This window comes from Canis lupus, chromosome 4 (assembly GCF_003254725.2).
Source record: "Canis lupus dingo isolate Sandy chromosome 4, ASM325472v2, whole genome shotgun sequence".
Lineage (NCBI taxonomy): Eukaryota > Metazoa > Chordata > Mammalia > Carnivora > Canidae > Canis > Canis lupus.
In genome coordinates, this window is record NC_064246.1 from 57,351,323 (window position 1) to 57,364,988 (window position 13,666).

The following is a 13,666-nucleotide window of genomic DNA, read 5'->3' on the forward strand; positions in this document are numbered from 1 at the left end:
CCTTTCTCTTCTTCCTTGATCATGATAAGCCTATTTCCAGCATAAAACCTGTATTCTTGCTGGTGTCTGTCTACTCCACTCCATCCCATATCATCAGGTGGCTGATTGGTTCTTTTCTTTGAGGCCTCTGTTCGGATGTTGCCTTCTAACAATTTTTTTTTCTGATCCCATCTCTATTGCATATCTGTTTTGTTTTCTTCAAGGCACATATAATTATCTGCAATTATTTTTGCTATCATTTTATCTTCCATGTCCTCTACAAGGGCCTCAGTTGTGTTATTTATCACTGGAATCTCAGGACCTAGGATTATTTCTTGCACATACTGGTATTCAATTAATACTTACTAAATAATCAAATACACGCAATGACAGCACTTTGCCCTTCAGGGTTCTCAGAACATGGGCACCTTGTCAAAACTGCACATAGTTCATAATGTTTACATGTAGTAAAAAGAAAAAATAGGCATGTTATAAACAGGAATATTTAAAGAATTATTTACTGGGTATGAAAAAATTATGTATGAGACTGAGCACGGTTTTGCTAAAATCAAAATATTTTTCTCCTCAAGAATAACAATTGTTAAGAACATCTCAGTTCAAAAGTTATCAGAAAATGTTCACTTGTGAACAAAAGACCAAGAAAGGCATAACTGTACTGCAATCGAGGAGGAAAAATCTTACCTCAGCACATGCCACTCAGTTTGATGACCTTAGGCAATCCCTTTTTTGCTCTGAGCCTCATTTTCCTTATTTGTAAAATATAAGACTGGACCAAATGATACTCAAGATCCACTGCAGCTTCACATTCTGATTGCTGAAAGTCAGAGGTTTAGGACACAAGTCAACTTGATTATAATATCCAGTGTTCTCTAATTCTCAGAAATCTATTCTTTTTTGAGCTCTGAGGAATAAAGTCCCACTTCATCTCATTCACAAATAAACAAAATTCCCAGGCTAAAACAGAGAATTAACCAATAATTATATAATAGATCTTTTTTCACTAATGCCAGTAATTACTGAGCACCTAGAATCAGGCATTGTTCTGTCTTGACAGAGCTTTCATTACCCTGATTGATGAGATAGACAGTAAGGTACATAAATAGATCATAAGTAGATAATGTTAGGTGCTAAGGATATAAAATAGAGCATGGAGAGATATTAAAAATGTGTCCCAGGCAGGATTAAAGTTTTAAATAGGATGGCCAAGACAGGCTTCACTGAGATGGTTGTGCTAAGATCTAGAAGAACCAAGAGAGTGGGGAATAACACTCCAGATGGAGGAAATAGCAGGTATCACTATCCTGAGGCAGGAAGGTACCTGATATGTTCAACCAACAGAGAGCTCACCACTGTGGCTAAAGCAGAATGATCAAGGGAAATAGTAGGAGTGAGCTAGATGGGATAATGTAGGGCCCTTGTGGTCATGATAAAGACATTGACTTTTACTATGAGGTTGATGTATAGCTACTGGAAGATTTATACTAGAGACTGTATTTTCACAGAATCAATTAGTCTTTTGTAATGCAAATAGAATGTGTGCATGTGTGTTTAGTACATGGTAAGGTCTGGAGAAAGTCTAATTATAGGTTATTGTGATAATTCAAAAGAAATGCTGGAAATGTCCAAAGAGGTTACAGGGAGGAAAAAGGTGGAAAATGGTCCAAGTCTGGAAATAATTTAAAGGTAGAAATTTGAGGATTTAGTGAGAAATCTGATGTGGGCTGAAAAGAGTTAGATTGCCTTATATTAACCCCTGACTCATTTCCATAAAGGGTGAAGATAATACTTGACCTATTTTATGATCAAATATCCCTTTCTCTTCTAAATAATCACAGTACTTAATCAGAGTTGTGATTTTCTGAAGCTAGACAGAATCATACAAAATGGTCTGGATTCATTTGTGGAAATTCTACAGAAGTGACAACTTTCTGGATATCCCAGTGACTCCCTGTTCTATGCTTCCAATATGCTATGAACTTCAGCTTCTTTACCTCTGGGTCATATCATGTTCACAATGCCTTGCCTCCCTTATGTTTATGATCCTTAACTAAACAAACCTAAGTGTTACAGGCCTAATTCCTTGAGGCAATTCTTTTTTTTTTTTTTTCACTTCAGAAAAGAGATAAACATCTCTACATACAAGAATGTGAAATACCAATGTGCTGGGTTTTATTTTCTATCCATGGATTAAACATTTATATATATATATATATATCTCCAATACTTTCTGACTCAATACCACAAATGTGTTTCCTGGAAAAAATTTACAACTACTACTGAAAAAGCAAACTTACACTACCAGAATAATAGCTCCCAACCTGGTGAATTGTGAGAATTATCAAGGCATCCTGCTAAGAATGTGAATCTGTACCTCTGACCTGGTGAATTACAATCTCCAGCAGCAGGGCCCAAAAATATGTATTCATGACACATCTTCTTGGTGATTCTGATGTCCCTCCCAATTTAGGAACCACTAGCTGAGCAACTCCGTGCTTACAGATCACTGCTAGGATTGTTGCTCCAATGAGAACAATAACCTGGATTATTCTCACATGATCCATTTGCCACCTGTTTTGATCAGAAAGGCACTCCTGTCCTTGCCCTATTCATAGATCCCTTTCCAGCTCCATCTACCCCAATCTAGTTCTGGAACAACATTCGAGTTGTTCCATTTAAGACATTTAGTTTCCAAAGTGCTAGACAAAAGGTCAGAATAGGACCAGACATTTTAAAGAGACCTTCTCTTTTCATTAACAGTCATTAGACATGTAGGATCTTATTGGGGTGATGATAATGTTCTAAAAATGATTTAGGATATGGATTTTGGATTTAGGATTATGTAAATTTACTAGTTTTTAAGTAATCATTTCACTGGGGATCCTGGGTGGCTCAGTCAGTTAAGCGCCTGCCTTCAGCTTAGGTCCTGATCCCGGGGTCCCGGAATCAAGCTCCACACTGGGCTCTCTGCTCAGCAGGAAGTCTCCTTCTCCCTCTGCCCCTCACCCTCCTTGTGTGAGCTCTCTCTCTCTCTCATGCTCCCTCTCTCTCTCAAATAAATAACAAAATCTTTTTTAAAAAATCATTTCATTGTGTAAATGTTGTGAACTAAAATAGCCAAAATCTAAACTATTGCCTTAATAACGTTATATGTTAGAAAAGGAGTCCCATACTCTGTAACTGAAGAGTACACGAAACTGAATATCAGTCACAGGGATTGATTACAAATTTCAGGGGGAAAAATGGAATTCTTATCTTAAGTCTATGCCAAACTTAGGTCCCTGATAAGATATGTCCACTTGGGATAAGGATATCTACATAGATGTGCTGGAACACTTTAAACCCCCAGATAACCCTATACTCTCTGGTCTCATAGAAATGGCAAGTATTCCTCTTGCAGGATGACTGAAGAAACTCTAAATGGGGCAGGTGCCTTATAATACAATGTTGGTCTTCCTCAGAATCTGTTCTCACCCACGTTCTGGGCACCAGACCAAGAACTAAAGTCACATCTTATTGTGATCCAACTGGCAAAGTTATGGATGTGTTAAAAGAGAAGAGGAATTCTAAGTCAATGAAGCTATAATGAAGCTATAAAGCTGGTCTACATATCCTGCAGGTATCTAGACACTATGCTTGGGAGTAGATCTAGTGCTAGACCAAGGTGGGAGAAGGGTACAATATAAAGTTGAGTAAGGGAGGATTTGTTGGTATGGGTCACTATTCTCTAATGATATTTAATAGTGATTTATCATTCATTGCTCACTGATAATTGACTGAAACATCAAAAGCAGAGTGGGCATAAATAAGGAAAGCAATTAACAGCAAGTTAAAACTGGCAGGCACAGGGGTGGGACATGGCCTGACCTGCAGGGTTTTATGGAGATGAATAAGAGAACATGGTATTCCTGGAGAAAATATAATTGGGCACCCCAATGGAAAGTCATGATCCCTGACTAGTTTCCAGACCCATACTTTATCAGGACCCATTGACTAAAGAAGAGGCCAGGTCCCCAGGAGCAACATACCAGGAAGCACCATGGCAAGTGGATACAGTGATTTCAACTAGTCCTCTCCCAGAAGGACCTACAGCCATTCTTTTGGGTAATATTATACTGGAGAAGAAAGACTATCCAGTTATTTCAAGGGCTGTTAGATATAGGGTCCGAGTTAATTAATGATGATATGCAAAGAACTAAAGCACCATTAGAGCCCTATGGAGTTCTAGCCCAGGTCTCTTTCACAGGACTTCCCCTGTGGACCAACTGGTGGTCATTTCTCCAGATCCCCAATGTATTATTAGAATGAACATAATTAGGTGGTAGAAGCTGTACATTGATTCCTTTACCTATAGGGGGAAAACTATAATAGTAGGACAACCAAGTAGAAGCCACAGATCTACACCCCATGTCTAGCTAAGATGCTATAGAAAAAGCAGTATTGCACCTAGGTGGAATGGTAGAGATGAGGGCCACCTTCAAAGACCTAAAGGATGCAGGAATAACATTTTTTTATGAGTTTATTTATTTATTCATGAGAGACACAGAAAGAGAGGCAGAGACAGGCAGAAGGAGGAGAAGCAGGCCCCATGCAAGGAGCCTGATGTGGGACTCAATCCTGGATATCCAGGATCAGGCCCTGAGCCAAAGGCAGACATTCAACTGCTGAGCTACCCAGGCATCCCAGGAATAACAGTCTCTATCATAATCCATATAACTAATCAGTCCAGCACCTGAAAAAAAATGGGTGAATCATGGAAAAACAGTGAATTAAAGCAATATTAACCAAGAAGAAACCGCAACTGGGGCTTCTGTGCTGAATGTATACTAAAACAGGTAACTAAAGATTTGTATATGTGTAAGTAGTGAATGAATTCTTCCCCACATTCATTAGGAGGGCCATGCAGCTTATGGCCCTGGGTTCCACGAATCCTACCACATACTTCCAGAAGCTGCCATCCCAATAGAATGATGAAATGGCTTATTAAACACACAACTCACACAACTAATGTGCCACTTAGAGATGCCACCTGTGAGAATGGAGGGCTGTCTTTCAGGATTCTTTCTATTAAACCAAAAGACATTTTATGTAGGCTTCTTCCAAACTGATCACTTAAGGAATAACCTTGGCTAAATTAACATTAAAACACGACTCTGTTCAATGGGTGAAAATTACTTTTATAGCTATAACATTATTATGAATCACAGCTATTTCTTTGAAATGGAAAAAAAAAGGAATTCAATGAATATTCTAAGAAACCAAAGAGTGAAAGAATGAATAAGACTTCTCACCATCATTCCCAGTGACCCGCTGGAGAATATGCACTTCTATATCCACAGCTTCAGGCTCTGTAATTCTAGGTGTGCTGGTTACCAGAGGGGGACACTTCTGGCAGCAGACACAGTGAAAAAATCATTAAATTTAAAGCCAAAGTGTTACTTGGTTACTGTCAATACACCAGCAGCCACAGAACAGAGTTTTCCTTCTGGCAATTAACCCTGACAGTTATGAGAGGCAGGACAGCTATCACTTAACAAAAACAAAAAGGCATATGTTTGACATCCAGATTATCTGTTGGGTCATCTCCTGATACTCCTATGCCCACTTTAACTCTAAATGGGAAAGTAGAGAAACCACGGCCTGATAAGCAAACAACCAGGGGCCTCAGACTGCTTAGGGAAGAGGGTCTGAAGCATCCAAGGTAAGCTGCCAATACCTGGTAAGTCCTGGCTGAGAATGAAAATCATCTAGAATGAGGTGGCAGAGAAGGGGAGGGATAAGTATCCGTCACAGCCTCAGGACCAATTGTAGCAGCTCTGGAGTTCATTCTGCTAATTTTCCTCTTGAATATTTCCCTAGGAATCTTAAATCCAGAATCCTGGAGAATCTGGGTGGATAAAATCAATTTTATGTGAGAAGTGGATGTGAACAATGCAAGAGGTGGGACATTGCAGTGCCCCACATTGACTACTCTAATGGGCTGGCACACCCAGACCCCAGACTATGTGGCATTGGTTGAATGCTCACTGTCACTCTTGTCTGGAGAACTGTTCTCAGTTGACAAAAGCAGCCTTACCCAGAAAATTATGCACATATCCCCTTCTGGTGGTAGCCCACAGTCAATGGCTCCCTTATATTGATAGAAGAGGCTAGCCTTTTTGCCTCATAGTAAGACAACTCTGTGGCAACTTATGTTCCAGAGATCCCAGGTCCCCATAGACAAGACCATGATTAGACTTCGCCCAAGACCACATTATTTCTTTCTTACTTCCCCTTTCCTTAATATGTATCAGTCTCTCCTTTATGTTTGTCCCTGAATCCCTGCCTGAGGCTGTTTCTACACAACATATCCTAAGACACTATTAAAAAAAAAGGTATAGGTCTTATTTGATCCTCATATAGAAGAAGTCAGGGAATAGGCAGTCTCAGGCTACAGGTATGGGAAGTGCAAGTCAGAGACCCAGGCTACTTCTAACCTTCTCACCCTTCCTTCTTAGCTCATGGCTGCTGCCACGCTGCTGCCATCACATCCACATTTCAGTATGAAGAAAGGAGGGAGGGATATAAGCTTAAGAGTATACCTCACTATGCTTGGTCCTGCTTACCAGTTTCCAGAGAGGTACTATCCAAGGACTTTTGTTTACATTGAGTGTCCCCTTACCCCCAACCTATAAAAGACACGGGAAAATGTAGACTCTAAGTTGGGCATATTGGCACTCCCAAGAACAAAGTCTGTTAGAAGGGAAGAAGGAAATATAGATTCTGGCAGTTTCTTTAACAGATCTTAACTAGAACGATCAAGTTTGGAAAGGGAATCCAAACCTTCTCAAGGGGTAGTTCCTTAAGACCACCTTACAAGAGTCAGGTGATCGAGAAACATGGGGTGAAGAGTAGATATGCCTGGTAGAAGTAAAGTAATATAGTGCAAGCCAGGCAGGGGCAGTCTGGGAACTTTTAATGCGTTCACTTCTCTTAATCTATAGAAAATCCTGGTGGATGGAGAGTGGGTGTGCATTTTTTATGTCACATTTTCTCCCCCTCTAGCCATGTGCTCTAGGCTGTGAGTAGAAGTCACAGTATCCAGCCTTAACAAAAATGCTCAGGGCTCCACAGATTTTATGGTTTATTTATTATGCAATTTCTAAATGGTCAGAATCATCCACAGTACAACCAATTATCATACAATTAAATCTCTATTGAACAATTATCAGAGACATCTTGTATCTTCCAAAAAATCTCAGTGAGGATGGGGAAAATAATCACAACAAATTTCTGGTGAAAATATAAAACAAAAATGTTAACTCTAAACTGTTTGGTCCCCCTAATCCCCAAAGTTACATAAAACCTCAAGGACAGGTGAAGAGACAACATATAAACATGTTTTTCTCAGTAACTTCACTGCCATTTATTGACTTTGAAAACCTCCTGTCTTCTATAATTCTACCTCTTTGGGTCCTAATAAGCTATTCCTTCCAATTTTATCACTTACAAAATAATTATATTGGCTATAATTCCATTATAAAATCATTTAATGCAGCATGTAAAATCACTTTTATAACTACAGCACAATAGCTTTGTGAAATAGAAAAAAGAAAGAATACAATTCATATTCTTTTAAGAACTAAAGATAAAGTTAGTAAGTGACTGTCTAGAGGACAGATGAACAGAATACTAAAACTCCCTGGTGCCTATTTTCATGCTTGAGTCAAAAAGATACATTCCCTCACCCCTTCCTTTTCCTCCTTTCTTCCCTCCCGCCCCCCCTTTTTTTTCTAAAGATTTTATTTACTTATTCATGAGAACACAGAGAGAGGCAGAGACAGAGGCAAAGGGAGAGCAAGCTCCCTGCAGGGAGCCCAATATAGGACTTGATCCCTGGGTCCCGCAATCAGACCCTGAGCCAAAGGCAGACACTCAACCACTAAGCCACCCAGGCATCCTACCCCTTCCTTTTCACTTACACCTTACTTCAGGTGGCAATCTGCAATTGCCTCCAGTGTTCATTTTCTCTTTCAGTAACAGAATTGCTTGAGTTTTCACTAGGAATATGGCTGGCCATATTGAGGTGCTCTTTCCCAGCTCCCTTACAGTTAGGTGCCAGTGCTCACACACAGAAGCAATGCAACACTTCCAATCATGTCCTTTAAGATGGAGCTGCTTTCTTTGCAGGTTCTTGTCCTCAATGCTGCCAGTTGGGAAATGATGATTATTGAAATTCTGAAAAAAAAAAAAAAAAAAGAAATTCTGGAAGCCTGAGTTGAGGATCTTTGAGTAATACTACTAACCTCAGACCATCACCTCTGAACTTTTATGTGCAATAGAAGAAAAAAAAAACCCTCCCATATTATCTAAGTCACTGTATTGGATAATCTCTTTGCCCCCTACCTAATAAATTCTATGTGGCCCCAGATTTTAGTTAATCAGGAGCCCCGCTCTAAGGCTCATTTAAATTAAAAGGAGTTCAGAGGTGAGGAACAAGATAGCAAGGAAACCAGAAATCATGTCCCAGGAGGTACCATTTGAAAGTCATGGGGATCCCATAACTAAAGAAAAAGGTACTGGGGTACCTGGGTGGCTCAATCGCTTATACGTCCTACTCTCAATTCCAGTTTAGGTCATGATCTCAGCACACCGAGATAGAGCCCCATATCAGGCTGTGCTCAGTGGGGAATCTGCTTGAGATCCTGTCTCTTCCTCTCGCTCTGCCTCTCCCCCTCTAAAAAAAAAAAAAAAAAATCATTATAAGAAGATAATAGCACTTGTGCCCTGCTGTATCAAAGAAGTAAAGTAGGATTAATTTGCAGAAGTCCAACAGAACAAATTTTAGCCTCATTAAGGGATAGGCCTTCTCACAATCACGATAATCCAAAGATATGCAGGAATGCCCTAGGTACCAATGAGTCCCCTGTCACCGGAGGTATGCAAGCAAATTTTGACATGATAGAATGTAGAATAAAAATTCAGGATCCTGACTGTGCCAAGTCCTAAGTCTTGCCCTGACAATTACAAATTGCTATTTCTTAATATTTATAAGCCAAGCCATCATTTGTAAAATGGGGTTAGTTTTAATTTTTACCTAATGGAGTTGTAAATAACAAGAGAAAACGCATATAAAAGACTTTCCAGTGGAGATGCTAGGTGACCCTATTTGCTGGGGATATTAAAGTAGGATTTAATCATTAGATGGGGAAAGAAGAAAGGATGGTCATAATAAACAGCCTGTGATTCTGTGATTATAAGGTATTTATTTCCCTTTCAGCATGTATAAGCATAATGCTTAATGAAAAAGGCTGGCTAGCAAACCAAGTAAGCAAATCATTCCTCCCTTTGTGAGTACCACATGTTTTAGCAATAATTAAGTTGTGTGACCCTCACTCACTCCCACTTCCCAGCCCACACCCACAGGAATGCTCTGAAAACTTCAGCATCTTTGTGGTATGGAAGAATGAGAACTCCTGGAACACTGCAGACTATATTCCAATTTAGACTCCTATTTGGTCCAAACTTCAGAGAAAGGTAATCTAAAAGGCAAGAGTGATCCATAATACACAGGGAACAATACCTGAGCATCAAGCTAATGGTGTTTGGGTCTAATGACTGACACTAACCTTTAGATCTTGAACAAGTTGCCCCCTCTTTGGAATTTGTTTCAAACTCTAAAGTACAAGGGGACCAGGAAAGATAATCTAAGTGTCATTTCAGGTTCAAAGACCTAGTATTTTATTTATTTTTATTTTATTTATTTATTTATTCATGAGACAGAGAGAGAGAGGCAGAGACACAGGCAGAGGGAGAAGCAGGCTCCATGCAGGAAGCCTGATGTGGGACTCAATCCTGGGCTGAAGGTGGCGTAAACCACTGAGCCATGCAGGCTGCCCCAAGACCTAGTATTTTAATTCAAAGAAGTAAAACGATCTGCTTCTTGGAAACCTGGATCACTCCTGTAAGTTCAAAGCTCCTGAAGCCCAGGATAAATGATCTACAATAACTAGGGGAATACAGGATACATAACACTGTTGCTTCATATAATGAACCATTGTGAGCAGATAGAAATAATCCATTTTCACAAGAGCAGTAGAGTCATGAGTAAGGATATGGGGGTCTTCTGAATTTCAAAAGTTATATATCTTAGAATGAGGGCAAGACGTTTTTCACAAAGAACCAAAAGACACCAGTTTGGAGAAAACCACTATCCATAGTACTCAACAGAGATTAAGAATATAGCACATAGAGTGATGGAACCGAAGTTTAATCCATGCCCTGCCACATGCATTTTTGTTGATCTTGAAGTGATTTTTCAGGCCTCGCTTTCTTTTCCTGAAAAGGGTCACCCAATTGTTTTTTTTTTTTTATTTTTAATGACAAATGAGGTAATAATTGTAACATTCTTAGCACTTTGCCTACCATCTTACCTATATGAGGGTAGGCACCATAGAGTATCATATTCAATGGTATTCCCCAAAGATAGTCCTAACATGGTACATAACAAGTATTCAAGAAACTTTTCTTTAAAGATTTTATTTGAGAGAGAGAGAGAGAGAGAGAGCATGAGACAGGTGGGGGGCGGGTATTGCATGGGGCAGCAGACAGAGAGGAAGAAGCAGACTCCCCGCTGAGCAGGGAGCCTGATGTGGGGGCTTGATCTCAGGACCCTGAGATCATGATCTGAACTAAGGCAGACACTTAACTAAGCCACCCAGACACCCAAAGAAACTTTCAAAAAAATGATTCCATGTGCCCAAGGGTCAACTGAGCTGCCCACAATGATGAAGTCTTCTCACCCTCTTCTCTAATTGCCTGGTCACCTCTTTGACCAGGTTTAGAAAAAAAAAGAGAGAGAGAGATAGCATCACTTTTCTTACCATTCTTTTCTTCTACACCTGATTTTATGTAGTTTAACCATATTAATTGCATATGCATGACCACTGGGCCCCAATTCAGATGGTGCAAATTGACCTCCCTGTTCTTAGTCACATTCAACGTTTCCTGCCTTATGATACTGAAATTTTAGAGCTTTGATCTGAAGGAGGTTAAATAGATTCTTCATTTTAGACATTGATGGAATTCAGCATAGGCAGAATCAAGCAGCTAGGGCAGTAAAACCTATAAGCAATATGATAAGTCATTAGAATTATAACAGACTCTCACCCCCAAATAGGGTACTAAGAACACTTGGTTTGTAGGTATATTTTCTACCAAGTCAATCACCATTTATGAGATTTTTATGCTAGTTTGCACAGCTGGAATTTTACATAAGCCAATTTAGACATAATTCTGCCTTGGGAATCAAGGCAATTATAACAATAATACCAAAAGACTACTTTTTAAATAATCAAGATCATTGTTATAATTACTTAGCCAACAAAAAAGAACACTTTAAAAGTAGCAGGTGTTTATAGCCAGGATATTATTAAATATGAATCCCAGAAGGATACATTCATAGAAGAATGAACAATGTGTTCCATTAAAAATTTTAGTAATTTGTTGACAAAGTCTGCAATAAATGGTGTGCTTCATGCAAACCAATTTGGCTTTCCTGTTACCAAATTCTTTTTGCAAGAAGTTTAGGACTTTTTCTTTTCATATCTCTGTAAATATTGAAAGAAAAAGCCTATTTTTAAAAAAGTTTTCCAAAAAAGAGGTACTTGTATATGAATTATTTTAAGTTCCTATAAAGTTATACTTATTCCTTACAAGGCTGCTTCCTTCGTGAAAATACAGAAATCCTTTACTATTAGCTAGACCTATATATACTGCTCAGTATGATAGCCATTAGCCACATGTGGCCACTAACCATTAACATATGTAAAACTGAGGATTTTTAGTATTACTTTATTTTTAATTAACTTAGAAACCGAAGCAATCTGAGCTACTTTTCCACTAAGCATAACTTCATAATTTCCATAATACTACATTCTGCTTTAACTGCTGAAGATTTAGCATCCAAATAGAGCTATAAAGTATAATACACACATCAGATTCCAAAGCTAGAGTAAACAAAAATAAGGGAAAACATTTTACTAATAAATTTATGTTATTTGTTGAAATGGTAATGTTTTACTTATTCTAATGATACATTTTATTAACACAACTCTTTCTTATTTGTTACTTTCATGTAGCTACTACAAATGTTTTATTATGTCACATAGTTTATATTTCTATTGAATAGTACTGGTCTAGCAACCTAGAAATACCTACTTACTCTCGTTCTATTTTCTGTAATGCAGTGAAGTTTACATTTGTAAACAATGGACCAAAACAAACAAAACAAAACAAACTCACATTGTTTAAAGAGGAGGCCTAGACAGAAGTCAAAAGCAAGAAGGAATTGGAGGGAAGCTGGCCCTTGAAAGAAGGGAACTACTTTGGAAAACATTCACATTTATTAAACTTTGTACTGTGGGCATTCCCTACTCTGCAAGAAGTCAACCATAATGAATTGAGAAGTCAGAGCATGGAGTTCAGATCTACCAGGGCAGCTAGAAAATGAAGGGGAAAATCTAGGAAAGGGGTAGAGGGAAAGCCTCTAAATCTGAGTATGAATATACCACTCAAATCTTTGGCTCCCATTAGTGCTTGGAAGTGCCAAGATTTACATTGTAAAACAATAGCTATAAAACTAAAAGGAGCTCTGAGATCTCAACTTCTGCCCACTGCAAGAAAGACAGTTTGGTACTTAATTAGACTGCCTACTACAACTAAAAAGAACATTCTGTAGAAAACAGAATCAGAGTCCCTATAATGTTTCATTAAGAATATGCAGTACACCTAGTAGGCTCACAAAGAGACAGGAAAATGTCAATACTCCTGAACCTAAAATGTTCAAGATGTTGGAACTAGCAGACAAGGCTTGAAATGATCTACTAAATCTAGGTTTTCAAATGTTAAGAAAAATATATCATAATAAAGAGGTAGGGAAAGTAGGCCAAAAAAATAAGTTTAATGCAAGAATAAAATAAAAATTCTGTAACTGAAAAGTAAAATATCTGAAATGAAATTTCCTTGAAAGTCTTAAAAAGCAAACTGGAGAGAGCAGAAAGGATGGATCAGTGAAATTGAAGGTAGATTATGTTCAGAAGATAATCTGTCTACAGATAAATAGTCTATCAATATAAATTACTCACTCTGAAGATTAAAGGGAATCAAAATTGAAACAACAACAATATAACCTCAGAGGCTCATGGGACAATATCCAATGGTATAAAATATATGTAAGGGCATCCATCCAGTAACATACCTGTAAATATTTTGAACATTCCTAAAAACCACTGGACTTTCTGTAAGTGTGGCAAATACCAACAAAATGACACATACAAGCAGGGCAAGGATTCTCTGTATGCCTGGAAAGTGATATTATGACCCCAAGTAGACTGGTTATAGTGGGCAAGAGGATTTTCTGGAAAAAGACTAAAACTACAAAGAAGATTGTGCTGAGACTTGAATGTATTCAACCCAACTGTAAATCTAAGAGAATGCTGGCTACTAAAAGACTCAAACATTTGATTTGGAAGGAGAAAAGAAAAAAGAAAATCCAAATGACCCAAGTCTAAGTTTCATCTTTTATTAGGAAGACAATATAATTTTTAGTTTACTTCAAGATACACACACAATTTGGTTTACCATGTATAGGTGGGTAAGGGGTGTGGGGAGGAGCATTCCAGAGTAGGTA

At 38.4% G+C, this 13,666-nt stretch overlaps 1 long non-coding RNA gene across 7 annotated transcripts in view; it reads right to left on the reverse strand.

Moving 5' to 3' along the window:
• The window catches only part of LOC112651429 (uncharacterized), a 146,227-nt gene that overhangs the window by 125,524 nt on the left and 7,037 nt on the right, over positions 1–13,666 (reverse strand). For 2 of the 7 annotated variants that reach the window (XR_007410297.1, XR_007410298.1), the window contains exons 2-4: positions 5,714–5,884; positions 5,289–5,385; positions 682–814 (exon numbers count right to left, since the gene is read on the reverse strand). The exons of 1 other annotated variant lie outside the window; for it this stretch is intronic. This is a non-coding gene — a long non-coding RNA (uncharacterized LOC112651429). The remainder of the gene's footprint in view (positions 1–681; positions 815–5,288; positions 5,386–5,713; positions 5,885–13,666) is intronic. 4 more of the 7 variants (XR_007410300.1, XR_003130789.3, XR_007410301.1 and 1 more) reach the window with 3 other exon arrangements.